The sequence below is a fragment of the Elephantulus edwardii genome, unplaced genomic scaffold (genome assembly GCF_000299155.1).
Source record: "Elephantulus edwardii isolate Elephantulus edwardi_28Jun2011 unplaced genomic scaffold, EleEdw1.0 scaffold00077, whole genome shotgun sequence".
NCBI classification, from domain to species: domain Eukaryota; kingdom Metazoa; phylum Chordata; class Mammalia; order Macroscelidea; family Macroscelididae; genus Elephantulus; species Elephantulus edwardii.
The window spans coordinates 10074564-10091534 of NW_006399827.1; positions in this window are offsets into that span (position 1 = coordinate 10074564).

The window sequence follows — 16971 nt, forward strand, 5'->3', positions numbered from 1 at the left end:
AAAGAGCTGCTAGTAAACTGGAATCCAGGAAGGGGTGGCCTCTGGGTTGACAGTGCAACTCCCTATGTTACCAGAGTTCTCTCTAGGGACACAGACTTTATCCTAAATGACCCTTGAAACGGGGCACTGATGTGTGATCCTCAGGATCCCTGTTTCTTAATGTTGTCATAGCTGACCCTCCAGCAGGTTTTCAGAGACAGTAAATCACGCAGGAGGAGACTGCCCATCATTCTCCTTCAAGAGCTTCTGATGAATTTCAACTGCACACCACATGCTTTTGGGTTGGCAGTGCAACTTCTTACCTCCAAGCCACCAGAGCTCCCTTGTATCTTATTGCTGTTCTATGCCGTCAAGTCAGAAGTGATTCATAGGTGACCCTCTAGTGGGTTTTCAGAAATTACATAGGAGGAAACTGCCCATCCTTCTCCCATGGGGCAGCTAGTGGATTTGAACTGCGAGCCTTAGTGGTTACAGCACAGCTTCTTACAACTAGGCCACCAGAGCTCCCTTATAGCTTATTAGAGACCAGACCCCAAATCTATATGCAAGATGCCTAAGAGCCACCCTCATACCTGCAGGGCAGCAATTCTAAGAGACAGGGATAAAGAGGGGCCAAGAGGAGTGGGATCAAACTAGGTCTCTGGGTGTTTCTGCCCATCCAGGTTCCCGAGAAGAAAATACCACTATGTGTGTGTTTTGGAAGGGGTGGTATGGTAGGGAGAGCGTGTGTGTGTGTGTGTGTGTGTGTGCGCTCGTGTGTGAAGGGACAGGACTGCAGCTGCCAGACTACAAGTGAGGCAAGGCTGTGCAGTGTTATGTGAAGACAGTGGGTGAGCACGCAGACCAGGTCGTCTAAGCCATTTACAAGCCCTGCTTATAGCAGCACTCTGGGCCTGTGGAGACAGCTTTTATTAGAAACCTTTCATTTCTCTGGCATTTCACTAATTCAGCCAAACCACTTCACAAAAAAACCCAGATGTCCTTAGGCCCAAGGTGGATCTGAGCTAATGTGAAGTAGGGTAGTATACTTTAGCAGGGGCCCTGGAGTCAGCACCTTACTGCCATTGACTCAGGACCAACTCACAGCTGACCCAGCAGGGGGGTTTTGAGAGGCTGTAAATTGCACTGGAGGAGATTGCTCATCTCTCTCCCTCCAACCCATAAGTAGATGTGGACCGCCAGAGGCACCACGTTTTGGGTCAGCATCACAGCTCTCTATGGGTTATACCATTAAAACTCCCTTCTTGGTAGCATAGTGAGTTACCTATCAGACTGCTAACTGAAAAAAAGGTCCACAGTTCGAATCCATTAGCCACTCTGTGGAAGAAGGATGGATAGTCTGCTCCCATTGGAAATATCACGGAGAGGCCATCAAGAGTCAGAACTGACAGGGACAGTGGGTTCAGTTCTGTGTACTTTGGGTATATTACCAGGATGGTCCAGAGCCTGGAGGACATCAAGCTTGGTAGAGAGTTTACAGAAAAACAAGAAGCTCCTGGAGCTGTATGGATCGGCATGGTGGTAAGCAGCTCCCTAAGGGGGAGGAGAATGGCAGTTCTGTTCTGTTCTGTTGAACGAGGTCCGTGAGGTGGAGCCACCTAAACAGCATGGTGCGGGAGAAGGGGCACAGGGCTGGGCGACAAAAGCACGGGTCCCAGGACCCTTGGTCCTCTCAGTAAAGTAGGCCTTAAACACACACACAGGAGTCCTGGAACACACAGGCTCCTCTCTGGGCCTGTTTCCTCACGAATAGGACACTGACAGCTGTCACACACACATAGGCTGTCTATATCTCCTCCACTAATGAATGCTATCACTCCACCATTGGCTTTTAAGGGTGTCAACCACACTCCCCATCCTGAGTCCCACTCAGAGCGACCCGCCTATTGGTTACTGATGCTGTAAATCTTTAAGGGAGACAATTGTCCATTTTTCTCCCACAGAGCTGCTGGTGGGCTCAAAGGACGTTAACCAAGGACTAGCAAAGGGAGCTCTGGTGGCCTAGTGGTAAGAAGCTGCACTGCAATCTCAAGGCACAAAAGTTCTGATCCACTAGCTGCATATCGTCCTATTTGATTTAGTGCCTCTGAAAACCCGCTGGAGAGTCAGCTGTGCATCATAAGGGAACTCGGTCAAAGGTTTTGGAGCCCCTTTGAGTTTCAGCTAACTGAAACTAACTCCCCGTGGGGGCTGGTGAGAGACAAGGATTAAATGTGGCGGCGCGGGGGTCTCAGTCACGGGTGGGTGGCTTGGACACAGGCACAGAGAGCTCGGTCACCCGCGCAAGGGTCTCGGGAGTGAGGGTCTTGGTCACGGCGCGGGGGGTCTCTGTCATGGACGCAGGGAGCTCGGTCTCATTGGAAGGCGGCTCAGCGCGGGCTGCCCAGTCCGAGGCACAGGGATCCCCGTCGGGGCGCGAGGGTCACGGTCACGGGCGGCTGGGTCCCGGACGGCCCCGTCTGCCGCGCAGTCGCGGGGAGGGCGTCGTGCCCGGTGGCCAGCGGTGGTTGGGACAGGACGTGGCGCCTGGTGAGGCGTGGCCGGGACAGGGCGGGGCAGCGCCCCGCGGGACGTCTGGGCCCCGGTTGTCCTTCCTGAACGTGACTCGTCTCGCGCTCCCTAGACCACAAACAAGGAAGTTGGAGGGTGCGCGCCGGGTTCCGTGTGCGCCCCCAGCGGCGCGGGGAGGAGGGCGGCCATGGCAACGAGTGTGGGCTGGGAGGGGCGCGTGTGAAACGCTGCTTTCTCCCGGGCGCGCTTCTCGACCCCCCACTCACCGCCCCCGCCGTCTGAATAGCTGTTCTGTCTCGGCGGATCTCCACTTCGCACTGCTGATTGTTCCGCTCGGGGACTGGCTGGCTCTATTGAATTTCCAGACGCCTCTTTGGGACAGGTTCTGGGGGATGGGCAGAAATCAGCCTGAGCACAAATAACTGTGCCTCTGAGCCTATCTTTTGATCCTCTGGTGTGGTCCTGACCTGCAGTTTGTGGCAGCACTATGGTCCCACTTTACAGATGGCAAAACTGAGAAGGTGAAGTGACTTGGTCAAAGGCAAACCATGAGTTACAACTCTTGTTATTGTTGTTAGATGCCATCAAGTAAGACTCATATTGACCTTATGAACAAGAATCTAAACATTGTCCTATCCTGTGCCATCCTCACAATCTCTGACACACCCAAGTCCATTGCTGCAATTACTACGCCAATTCCACCTGGTTGAGGGTCTTCCTCTCCTTCGGCATCCCTCCACCTTTCCATACGTAATGTACCTCTCCAAGAAATTGCTTCTCCTGGTAACATGCCCAAAGTATGTGAGATGAACCTTTGTAATCTTTGCCTCCAAGGAGCGCTTTGGCTGCACCTTCTCCAAGGTACAACTGTTCTTTTACAACTAGCTGGCTAGAATTCAGAACTCCAATATTTTTCCACCTCTCACTGAGCAAAATCTGAAAGGCCATCGCTTCTCTTTTTCTGACCAGCACTGGCAGGTATTAGGCATCTCCACGCCATGAGGGAGGCCCTGAATCCTCTCCTGGGCTCAGAGTTCTCCTTTTGCAGGGTGACTTGACCTCTTAGCCCCATCCCACTACTACCTTAACCTCCCTGCCTCTTGAACACCTTTTCCTGCTTTGATCCACCAGGATTCCAAGCTAAAGGTGAATGTTGTTATTGTTATTGATCCAATTAAAGGCCACCTGAATGTACTTGGGAAGGGCCTTCCCCATTCTGAGCCTCAGTTTTCTCATTTATATAAAAGGTCTGTGGTGGTGGTGGTGGTGGTGGTGGTGGTTAGATGCTGTTGAGTCAGACTCATTGCAACCCTGTGAACATTCCATCTGAACCTGGCTCAAGCCTCACCATCTCTGATACGCTCGGGCCTGTTGTTACAGTCACTGCATCAAACCAATTCATTGAGGATTTTCTTCTCTCTTTTACTGACCTGCTACCCTTCGCAGCGTGATGACTTTTCCCCCCAAAGACTGGACCCTCTGGGCACCAAACTCAGAGTATATGAGGTAAAATTTCACCCCCATTGCCTCTAAGGAGTGACCTGGTTGTGTCTCCATCCAAGATAGATTTGTCTATTTAACACTCTTCATCACTACCACAATCCAAAGGCATTAATAATTCTTTGGTCTTCCTTATTCATTGTCCCACTTTCAGATTCATCTGAAGAAGCTAAAAGTACTATTGCTTGGGTTAGATGTACCTTATTATTATTGTTGTTGTTTACCATTGGGTCAGAACCGAACCATAGCTGACCATTTAGTGGACTTTCAGAGGTAGTTTTAATCGCACTGGAAGAGATTGCCCATCTTTCTGCTGCAAAGCAACTTGGTCAATTCACACTGTGTGTTTGGGGGATTGCAGTGCAGCTTCTTATCACTAGAGCTTTTTTTTTTAATTCAGCAGGTGACTTGCTGTCATACACTCCTTTCCGGATTCCGACTTCCATGACCTCGGTCCTGCTGCTGCACCTTAGTCTTTAATCTGACATCTTTGCTTTTTAGCACTTGAAAGAACTCCTTGGCAGCAGATTTCCCCAGTGCAATTCATCTTTTGATTTCTTGACTGCTACTGCCACGAGAGTTGATTGTGGATCCAAATAAAATGAAATAGCTGACAACTTCCGTTTCCTCCATCTATCATGATGACTGCTGGTTCAGTGGTGAGGATTTTTGTTTTCTTGATGTTGAGATGTAACCCATAGTGAAGTCGTTGGTCTTCTGTATGTGCTTCCAGTCTTCTTTATTTTTTTGCAAGCAGGGTTGTGTCATCTGTGTAACTCAGGTTATCGATGAATGTTCCTGCAATCCTGATGCCACGTTCTTCTTCATACAGTCCAGCTCCTTGAGTTAAAAGAGACTAAATGACTCTTAAGATGCCTGAAGGCTAATGCTGCAGTTTGAGTCCACAGCCTCAGAAGCCAAGAGAGGGTCAACTGTGAGTCTGGGCTCATTTGTTATCAGTAGATACATAAACCCTTAAAAACCTGTCTGCACCGATATTCTCAGATTCTAACGCAGACATTTCTTTAACAAGAAATTAAACCTTTTTTTCTACATTATACATAATTATACTTACCTCCTAGCAATTGCTGTTTGTCCTGGAGAGGGTGAACCAAGTTGCCCTCTAGAGGCTAGGATTTTGGAGCTCCCTCTCACATACTTTGGGCACATGGGCAGGAGGGACCAGTCCTCTGGAAGAGGACATCGTGCTCAGAAGGGTGGAGGGACAATGCAGGAAAGGAAGACCCTGGATGAGATGGATTGACAGTAACTGGGGTAATAGGAACAGATGTGTTGGAGACAGTGGGATTGGCTCAGGAAAGGACAGGGTTCAGGGCTAATGTGCATGGGGTCACTGTGCATCACAGGTGACACAACAGCACATAACAACCACCGCCACCTAGCTCATGTAACATTAGGCAAATTCCCTGCTGTCCAACAGTTTTCCAAAGCTGTAAATCTCATGAGAGAAGATTGCACAGCTTTTTCCATCAGAGCTGCTGGTAGATTCAAACTGCCATAGAGACCTCACCTTTAGATTAGTAGCATCATTCCCTCAGGCCAGCACCAAGAGTGGCCACTGATGTGACTCCAAATCATGCCAAACCCTATGGATCAGGACAGAACTGCTACCCAGGGGATATTAAGTGGCTGTTTTGTTGCTTGTTTAGGGGTTTTGATGTGGTGTGGTTCCCCACTCCCCCAGGAAAGTTCACCAGAACTTTATTCCAAGGAGCCATTGAGTGGTCTCAAACCTCCAACCTGTCAGTTAGTGCTTAAACACATCAACTGTCTTCGCAATGTCGTGCGTAGACTCCTGAGGTTGGTAAAGCAATAGAAATACTTCAGATCATAAGCTGACCTGGAATTTGATCACTGTCCCTTACTGCTTCTGGTCATTTCACTCCTTTGCACTTTTGATTTGTACACATTCCCTGGCCTGTGGATAGTTCAGAAACAATGGCTATTTTGCAGATGACAAAACCAAAGAAATGAAGTGATTTGGCCACGAGCACAGCCACAAAATACACAATGGTAGACACTGGGCTGTTTTCCTCATCTGCTTCATGCAGATAACAATAATGCCTGTTTTACAGGCGGGTAGGGACGGAAAGGCAAGCTGTTTGTGAGTGGTTTATGCTAGTTTCTGATGTCCAGCATTGGGCTGTGAGAAACTTTCTTTCCTTAGACTTTTAAAACAATATTTATAATGGTTTTTATTCATTGTTGCACATTTTCTCCCCCCTTCCGGAACCTTCCTACCCTTCAGCCCACCCTTCACTGCATCTCTTGTTTCAGACTGTTGTCATATATATAATGTATGACAGAATTCCTTTTGGGCAGTTCTTCCCCTCATCTGTTCTAATGCAGTGTTTTTTTATCTATCCATTTTTTTCCCATTCTCTCTCCAACTCCCCCCACGTCAGTCCTATTTTATAACAGCAGTAGTATGCAATATTTGTCCTTTCATGACTGAGCTATTTCACTCAGCATAATATCTTCCAGGTTCTCCCATGTTGGGTGATGTTTTATGAGTTCATTGTTTTTCAGTGCTGCCTAGTATTTCATTGTGTTGAAAGGTCCACTATTTTTCTATCCATTTGTTTGTAGATGGGCATTTGGACTGCTTCCATCTCTTTGCTATTGTTAGTAACACAGCAATAAGCATGTGTGTACAACTTTGCTTAGACTTTTGAATGGGCCAGTAAGCAGGACTGAATATATGGAGATGCACAAGACATGGTCTGAGCCTTGGAGGATACACACTGGACCAGAGGAAAGATTAGCATAGCACTTGCTGGTGGCTTTTATAGAGATGCACAGCCAGTGCTGGAAGAGCTCAGGCAGGCAGGCAGCACCTCACTTTTGAGTTTGTTTTGTTTTATTTGCAGGAAACTTCCTTAAGTAAAAGAGGAGCAGTTAAGAACTTGCCACCACTATTCTTTCACTTTTCAGGGTGCCACACCTGATAGGTGCAGTGGACGTCTCCCCCATCCCCTCCCTCTCTGAAGTCCTCTAGGTGACCCCGTATGTCTCAGGTCAGGCCACAGTGACTTTTCTTCCCAAAGGCCTGAGGAACAAAGACTGTGATGTTCCCTGAGGCTCAGCTTCAGTCTGTGGAGTAGGAACACGGCAGGTGGGCAGAGCTGGGGTTGTGTGTGGGGTTTTTTAATCACACACTTGACTAATGATCTAAAAGTTTCCAGTTTCTTTTTCCAATAGATAACATGTTGTATGGTACAAAATCCAAAAGGTATGAAAGAGAGTACTGTGAAAAGTGTTCCCTCCCTCCCCTGAGCTCGGCCTCAGTGCCCCTTCCCAGAAATAACCACTCTTAGTATTTTACTAAGACTTGATCTATATAGCCCATGAGTCACTCAGAATGCCAGGATCCCCGTGTCACCCGGAGAACTGGCTCCCCAGGTTTCAGACATTAACGCGGGCGAACACGACTTTGAAGAATTTGCCAGCTCTCATCCTGTGATTGGAAAAGTATTTCCATATGTCAAAATTTCTAGAAGAAGAGGAGGAGGAGGCCATGTGGTTATTGCCAGTTACTCTCCCCTGGCTCCATGTCATGGAAATCTTATGAATGACAATGAAACTTTGCCCAGTTCTGTGCCAGGCTCAGAACATTGAATATGTCTGAGCTCTTCATCATAGCTACCAAGTCGATCCAGCAGAGATGCAAGGCTTCCCTCATTTTTCTTGTCCCTCCTTTCTGTTCACTTTCTCTTTTACCAAAGGAGACTTGGCAGCATAGTGGGCAGTAATATTGTGCTGCTAATGGAAAGGTCAGGAGTTCAAGGCCCCAGCCACTCTGAGGGAGAAAGATGAGCAGTCTCCTCTAAAAAAGATTGACACCCTTGGGGACCTGGGGGACCTATAAGTTGAACTCCGCTCATGGAAATGGGTTGGGTTAGGTTCTACTTTACCAAATATAATACATTTTCTTTTTAAAAAATTATTACTGGTTTTCATTCAATCATTCCTACACACTTTGTTACACTAGTAATTACAATTGAGTGATGCCAGTTATTTCCATCAGATCCTCGCTATATCTTATCTTTTTCTTCATCCACTAGTCTCTGCTCCCCTCTCCCGCCCTTCCCAACCCTTTCAATCCTCCATGATTGTTTCTGTCTGTGTGTAAACCTTTCCTTACTGTCTTTTCCTCCAATCAATCATATATATACCTTGTTCCATAATGTGTATTGACACAATGTCTGGTTATCCATTCATTCCACATTGTCCTTCCTTTCTTGCACTAATTCCAGTCGTGTTCATTAACTATCCATTAATTTTCTACCCCACTCCCCACCTGGCTGCTCCCCAGGTATCCATCCACACTGGATTGATTCTATTTGTACGTAAACCTTTCTCTGCTTTAGTTTGTTTTTTGTGTTATTTGAGGGATTTTTTAATACAAGTACTCTTACGCATTATTTTTCCTTTTGTGACTTACTTTTCTTAGTTTAATGTCCTCTAGACTCATCTATGCTGTGCAGTGTTTGATGAGTTCTTCGTTGTTTTTTTCATATTGTTAATGTACCACATCCATTTGTTGGTGGGCACTTGGACTGTTTCCATCTCTTTGCTATTGTGAATAATGCTGCAATAAATATGGATCTGCGTATACCTGTTTTTGTATCCACTCTTATTTCTTTAGAATATTTTACCAATAATGGAATAGTTGGATCAGATGTTATTTCTATTTTCAAGTTTTTGAGGAAGCACCATACTGCCTTCCATAGTGGTTACACCATTTTACCCTTCTACTAACAGTGCATAAGCGTTCCAGTCTCATCACACCCTTGCCAACATTTGTCGTTTGCTGTACCTCTGAGCTTTGCTATTGTTTCAGGGAGCTCTGGTGGCTTAGTGGTATGGAATTGCACTGTTAACACAAAGGTATGTGGTTTAAGTCCACCAGCTGCTCCAAGGGAGAAAAACGACAATCTCTCCTCGTGGGATTTACGGCCTCTGAAACCTGCTAGAGAGTCAGCTATGGGTGGGTTCCCACTGAATGGTACATTACTACAGCAACATTCTTGCTTAGGTGAAATGAGATTTCGTTGTTTTGATATGCATGGTGCCCTTTTCTAGTGAGTAGTCTTTGCTAATGACACTTCCAAAGTAAACAAGATGCTCTCTTGCTGTTCTTGCTTCAGGGAGTCAAATTCACACTAGGTTATCGTCAGCCTTTAATACTTTCTACTACACCAAAGCACTCTTCTGGCTCCTGGTGAAATTTTGCTTTGAAAATACAAGTGAAGCTAAAAAAAAAAAAAAAAAGAAAATACAAGTGAAGCTGCACTGCAATCCTAGAGCTACGCAGTTCAAATCCACCAGATGCTCTGCTGGAGAAGGAGGGGCAGTCTCCTCCTGTACCAGTCAGATTCAATTTGATGGCACACACACAGAGACACACACACACAGAACAGACACGAAAATACAAGTGAATCAAAGCAAAGCATAACTCCTCCTCTTGATGGAATGAGTGTGTGAGGTGAGGGGTTTACACAGCCTCCCTTGCATCTTTGCAGCACCTGAGGCACCTCTGTAGGACTCAGGGTTGAAAACCCACAGCCTCATCCCAGATGTGGTAGGAGTTTTGGATTTGGATGGCAAAATCCAAGGTAGCAGAGGTGGGCTGCCCACCCAAAGGCAGGTGGTTCAAATCTACCAGCTGTTCCACGGGAGAAAGATGGAGCATCTCCTCTCATGTAATTACAGCCTCTGAGGACCTGGCAGCTATAAGGTGATTCCAGCTCAACAGCAAATAACAACTACCAGGTCCTAGTGTGCTCTCCATGTGATGTCACAACAGTGCATTATGTTTCCAGAGCAGAAAGTGACAGGCATCAAGTTGAAACAACTCCTCCGAGTGGGTGGTGAGGATCCTGGGAGAGAGGGGAAGACCAGGCCTTGGAAAAGAAGCTGCTTGAGCAGGGAGAGAGTGCATGGTGCATGGTCCCTAGGCTGCATGGTACAGCTATCAAGCATGGAGCCGAGAGACAGGGGCTGCCACACATGAAGGGAATATTGGCGAGGTGCCCCCTCCTGTCCCAGGCTTCAATGCCCTTCACCTGCCCTTGGCTCCCAGATGAATCAGCAAGCTCTGCTCTCCGGGGTTCGTTGCAGCACTTCCCCTGGGGCGGATTAGAGGATCTTACACACGACATTAAGTAACACACAGGGCGTGCAGGAGACTCAGAGAACCAGCAGCTGCCTGAGGCCGAGGGTCATCTGGGGCTGAATCTACGTCTCCTCAGCATGGAGACCCCCAGCCCAGGGAAGAGCTGATGCAGGCAGCTTGGGGATGGGAAGGTTCCCCAGCCTCAGCCAAATCCCACAAGCAGTTGAAAGATGAGTTTCAGGGTGGCAAATCCTTTACGGTAAATGAACATAGGAGTGCCTTGCTTTAAGCCACCTGTTACAGGAAAACTAAATAGCTCCCCAAGATAAACAAAGGGATACCTTCTCACATGGTGAGGGATGTTCCCTGTGAATGTTGTGCATGTGTGTGCCACCCTTGGGAACTGGAAGTCATTGCCTTCATATATGCTTAACCTCCACAGAATTATTTTTTTTGCCTCCACAGAATTTGACATGTGGCAAGTTCTTATTTATGAACTGCCTTCAAAGACATGAAGGCACTTGCACATATAACATGGCCTCATCACAGTCTCAAAGTATGTATATAATTATGCCCATTTTAAAGAATGGGTAAATCACCCTGTTTGACCAGATGTTCCAACTAGAAGCCACTCCCTACACACTACAACATTTCTCCTTTGGTTCCCACATCAGCTCTGTAAGTTGATAAGAGCATAATTCTCTGACCTCATGTGACAGATGAGAGAACAGACACACAGAGGTCAAGGTCTCCAACCCGTCTCTGAACCCAGCTTTCTCATTGCTGTGAGTCAGAATACACTCAAGAGCATTGGTCACAACCAATGTAACCAGCTCTGCTCGACAGGTACTTTACCTATTGGAGCCTCAGTTCTCTCATCTGTACAATGGGTATATGGTTCCTCTAGGGCGCTCTAGTGGTCTAGTGGGTAAGGAGTTGCACTGTCAGCCCAAAGGCAGGTGGTTCAGATCCACCAGCTGCTCCTTGGGAAAAAAGATGGACAATCACCCCCTGTGCAATTTACAGCCTCTGAAAACCTGCTGGAGGGTCAGCTATGAGTCAGTTCAGACTCAATGGCCCATACCAGTGCTTAGAAGACACGCAGACTGGTAGCTGCTGTTGTTATATTGCTGTGCCTGTTGTTAGCCTCTAGAGGCTGTCAGCAGTTTTGACTCATAGTGACCCATGCACAGCAGGGTGAACCACTGCCCTACCTTGCAGCCCTTGCTGTATTTGAGTCCAGGGTTACAGCCACTGGGTCAATCCATCTCCTTGAGGGCTTCTCTCTTTTCTGTTGACTCTCTCCTGTATTGAGCATGAGGTCCTTCTCCAGGGACTGTCACTATGTGTCCTCAAGTCTGAACCACTCCACAACTGACCCTCCAATGGGATTTCAGAGGCTTTAAATCGCATGGTAGGAGATTACTCATCTTTCTGTCTTGGAGTAGTTGGTGGCTTTGAACCAAGTGCCTTAGGGTTGTCAGTGCAACTCCTTACCACTAAGCCATCAGAGCTTCCTGCTTCAGTAGCTCTCATTGTGTTACTATGAACCTTCGAGTCAGAACCAACCCAGAGCTGTCCCTCCAGTGGGTTTTCAGAGGCAGTATAATTGCATGGGAGGAGACTACCCACCTTCTTCCTCAAAGCAACTGGAGGATTTGAACCGAATGTATTTGTGGTGGCACTGCAGCTCCTTTCCGTTAAGCCACCAGCGCTCCCTCTCTCCAAGCCTCTCTAAATACCACATCCAACGCACATGAGCACCGTCTTGCTATCTTCACTTCTAAAGAGCATCCTGGCTGTAAGGCTTCTGAGACAGATTTGTTTGTTCTCTGGCAGCCCATGTCATACGCAAAATTCTTCGTCAACATCTTAATTTGAATGCATCAATTCTTCTTCGGTCTTCCTTATTCACTGTTCAGCTTTTGCAGGCGCACAAGGTGATTGGAAAGAGCATGGCTTGGGTCAGGTGCACGCTAGTCTTCAAAGTGACATCTTTTGCTTTTTAACACTTTAAAGAGATCTTTTGCAGCAGATTTTCCCCAAGCAATGCATCTTGTTTGATTTCTTCACTGCTGCTATTACATGTGATGCTATTATTCTTGTTATTTTTATACTATCTCACACTTCTATGAAATATCCAGGAGGATGTGTGACAGAGTCTTCTCCAGGGACAGGCAAGATGTCACTCTCTTCTTCATTCCTTCACCACCTTCACTCTTTGCAAAGAGTCACACTGGACTGGCTCCCCACCTCCCAGGAGGCTCTTGCCCCTGCCTTACCCCCCCCCCCTTCACAACTGCCGGCTGCCTTGACCGAGGATGAATGGTGTCCCCCGTGGCTGGACTGGTGTGTGGTCACCCTGCCTGTGCCTGTGGCAGGGCCTGAAGCCCAGATGTACCTGGCAGGCTGCCAAGAGCTTCCTTGGTAGGTCGCCCCACCACTCCCTGTGGGCCCCTCTATTCTGGGAGCTGTAATTTAGACAGCCCTCCCCGCCCCAATTGCTATCTGGGGCAGCAGTCCCCAAACCCATGGGCCTTGCCTACCCCTGACTCCCCTGCCTTTTCATAAACAGCTCTTAGGCTGCCCTGTTATCTTGGTCGCTGTGGCTCTGGGGAGGAGGCCCTGCGATGGTGGAGATACAAATGGCCCCTCCATCCCACCACTGCCCAGGACGGAGCCCTCACCCACTAGAGCCCAATATAGCAGCCCTCAGAACCTGACCCCAAAGCCTGCTGGGCAGAGTGGATTGCAGAGAAGAAAGAGCTTGTCATTATCCATCCCTCCACCCTGGGGACTGGCAGGCCTGGGCTTTGATCTTCCCAAAGGACCCTGCTACATTTGAGTGTATGCTCAGTGTCAAGACCACACCAAGAGCGAGTGAGCGAGCACGTGGGGAGGGGGGAGGGAGTGCGTGTGTGTAATCAACAGCAACTACAGATGTGGTGATTCGAGAATGCAAATGTGACTGTGTCACCACCTGGCTCCCCATGGTCCTCAGGAAGAAGCTGTGAGACCCTCCACCTTCCACCCTTCCCCTCACCCCCTCACCTGAGCTTTGCACCATCTCTCCCTCAGCCCAGACTGTTCTCTTTACCTGCCTGACTCTCCCTGTGCAGGTCTCAGCGTAGACGTCCTGTCTTGTGGAATCCTCTCTCCTGCTGCCACTCTCTGTCCTCCCCTAGGATGGAGACCATGTCCCCTCTGTGCTCAGTGCACTATGTCCGTGACTGTGCTCTGTCATCCTTAGGCCCAACACTCCAGGGACAGGAACTTTTCTTGTTCAATGGACTTTCTCAGCCGGACACACAGTAAATGTATGAGAAACAATTGTTGAAGTGAACGAATGAATAAGTGAATGAAAGACTCCTCTGCCTCCACCCCCTGCCGGATGCATGGATTTCTGGTGCGTATTTGGCCACTTTGTGACCTCAGTTGACTGAGAAAGCCCAGCTTCAAAGTCCTGCCCTGCTGTCCTCTTAACTTCAGGCTTATGGGACCATCTGTCCAGCTTGATCTTTTACCTAGAAAATACCGTTGTTGTGACCATGGACTTGCTCGTGGGACGTTGGAAGGGCTCTGAGGGTGTCAGTGGAGGATGAGGCAGGATTGAAAGGGAAGGGGGGAAGGAAGGGAGAATCCTCAGGACCAGAGGTCTCAAATAGGAGGCAATGCTGTTACTTGGAGGGAAAGTAGGGGTGCACTTCCAAGGTGAGAGGTCAGGTTTTCATTTTGGCACTTTATGGTAGGATATGGAAATGAATCTTGTATTTCACTTGCTCCAGAGAAGGAAACGCTGGAGAATATAATGACAGTAAAGTTGGGCAATGAATAAGGAAGACTGGAGAAGAACTGATGCCTTTGGCTGTGGGGTTAGTGAGGAGTTCTTGACTATCTCCTAGAATGCCAAAGAGAACAAGCCAATCTATCTCGGAGGAGGTGCAACCTGGAAGTTCCCTAGAGGCAAGGATGGCCAGGCTTACACATATGCCTCACAAACTTTGGACATGTTGTCAGGAGAGACGAGTCCTGGGAAAAGACTTCATGCTGGAAAAGGGCAGCAAAGGAGAGGACGCAGTGAGTGACAATGGGCTTGAGCACAGCAGCGTCACCAGGGTGGTGCAGGATGGAGCAAGCTTCCAATCTGTCGTGCACAGGGTTGCAATGACTCATAACCGACTTGTTGGCATTTGAGAACAATAACACAGTAACCAGGCTGGAGTTAGAGTCCTTTACTGGTCAGTTCCTATGAATGATGGGAGGACCTCTGAACTTTGAGTATTTCTATTTCCAAAATGCACCACCTCCTCCATCATTGTTCACACTTTGTCGTTTTACTTGAATATTGTCCCAGATCGCCTGGCCCAGTTGGGAGCTGGGAAATAGGGGTCAGGGCAGTCCACATCCACCCTTAGATGCACTAGTGCCACTCCCGGGGACAGTGCTGTGGAGCAAGGTCAAGGGCTCAGGGCTGGTTGGAAAGAACAAAAGAGCAGGAGGGGAGGGAAGGGGAGGAGGGTGTCAGCTCCCCCAGCTCCTGCAGGCAGCATACAATGGCCAAAAGAGAGCCTGGGTAGGACAGCAGAGCTGGTGGCAAAGCTTACAAAACACCTACTCGGATTGGGTAACATGCCCAGACACACCCTCATCTGGGGACCTTTGGCCTTGCTGTCCCCTTGACTGTCCACACGCCCCAGACATGCTTCCACCTCAGGACCTTTGCCTTTGTTGTCCCCCTGCCCAGCTTGCTTTTCCCCAGGGACATCTACAAGGCTCACCCCTCACCTCCGTTGGGATTTTGCCTAGATGACTCCTTGCCTTTGAGACCTTCCCTGATCCCCTCTTTTCAGTGGCGCCTGTCAACCTCCCTTCCAGGCTCCACGTTGTTTGCTTAGCACTCACTCCCACCTGACAGGCTGTGGGCTTTACTCGTTTCTTTCACACTTGTCTTTTGCTTATGGTCTGTATCTTCTTAGAACCATGCAGACAAGGATGTTCGTTTTGTGTACTATCGCTTCCTAAGAAAAGACCCTACATTGGAATCCAGAGCTAAAGCCTGAGAGACTGACAAGACTCAGGACACTGGGCCCTGGATTTAGAGTCCTCCCTTGTTAGCCCCTGGATTAGACCTTGTTGTTGTTGTGTGCTGTCAAGTTGGAATTGACTCACAGCTGACCCTCCAACAGGTTTTCAGAGGAAGTAAATCACATGGAAGGAAACTCCCTATCTTTTTTTTTTTCCTTTTTAAAAATTTTTTTTATTGTTTTTGTGTGTCTGTACCGTCAAATCAGATTTGACAGGTACAGGAGGAGATTGTCCCTCCTTCCCCGGCAGAGCAGCTGGTGGATTCGAACCATGTGCCTCTGGGATTGTAGTTGCAGCTCCTTGCCACTAGGCCACCAGAGCTCCCCGGAATTGATGCCTTTGAGTTATGATGCTGGAGAAGAGTATTGAACATACTGTGGCCTTCTAGTCCTACTGTTTGTTCCTTCATTGGCTCTCATGGCTCTGATCATCACCAGCATTTTGACTGTCGAAACTTCCTATCTTTAAGAGGATTTGAACCATGTGCTTCTGGGATTGCAGCACCACAGCTACTTACCACTAGGCCACCAGAGCTCCTGAGGGTTATGAGAGGAATTCTGTAATGGCAGCGTTTCTGTTTCCAAAATTGCATCTCCATCTCTTTTTCTTTTTCTTCACCCTGCAGTTTCACCTGGAAACAGAAGCGCTCTGATTAAGCCTAGGTCTCCCTAGTTCTGTCCACTTCCTGAAGAGACCAGAGATCCCATCTAAACAACCTTCCCACAACAGCTCCCCACTCTGGCTTGCCAGATGGGTGTTCCAGACCCGTATTGTCTCCTGGGACATTGACAAAGCGGTCAAGTTTGCTGGTGGTGGGACCACCACGGTTGGTGGGGCTGGCTCAGGGGCTGGGACTGGGACAGCGCTTGGCAGCTGGAGTGCTGGCTACGGCGGGGAGCCCATCTCTCAAGCAGCAGAGGTCTCCTGTGCTGTTCTGGACTTTTCCCTGGAGCGATTCAGCTTGGCGGTAACCCTCCTCTGCCTCCCGCCTATGGTTCCCTGGAGGTTACCAACCTGTCTCTGCTGCATCAACCCCAGTCCATAGGCCATGCCAGAGTGTGCAAAGTTTTACGATTAAACACGTCTCTCTATTAAAAAAAAAAAAGTAAAACCCCACAAAAATTAGCAGCTTCAAACAACACACATTGTTGCTTACTGTTTCTATGGATCAGACGGCACCTGGTAACACTGCAAAGTCATCTCAAGGCTCGAGTGTGGAGGGGGGTAGGTGTGTGTGTGAGTGGGGGCTTGGGAGAGCTGCACCCAAGCTCACTTGCTTGGTTGCTGGTGGCCTCACTTCCTCATTGATTGCTCCCTAGAGGCTTCAGTTCCTTGCTTCATAGTCCTATTACTCACTCACACCCACTCACTGCAGTTGTGTCACAATTGACTCAGAGCTGACCCTCGCGTAGGTTTTCAGGCTGTAGATCACACAGGAGGAAATTACATCTTTCTCCTGAGGAACCACCAGTGGATTCGAACCACCAAAGAGGCATCACTTTTGGGTTAGCAGTGTAACTCCCTACCCACTAGACCATCAGGGCTCCTGGGCCTATTGTTGTTGTTGTTGTTGTTGTTGTTATGTACCGTCGAGTCGCTTGCGACTCATAGCGACCCTTTGTACAACAGCCCTAAACTCCGCTCTGTCCTGTGCCAATCACACTGTCTCTGACACTCCCATCCCAATTATCTCAGTCACTGAATCAATCCACCTCATAGAGGGCCTTCCTCTCCTG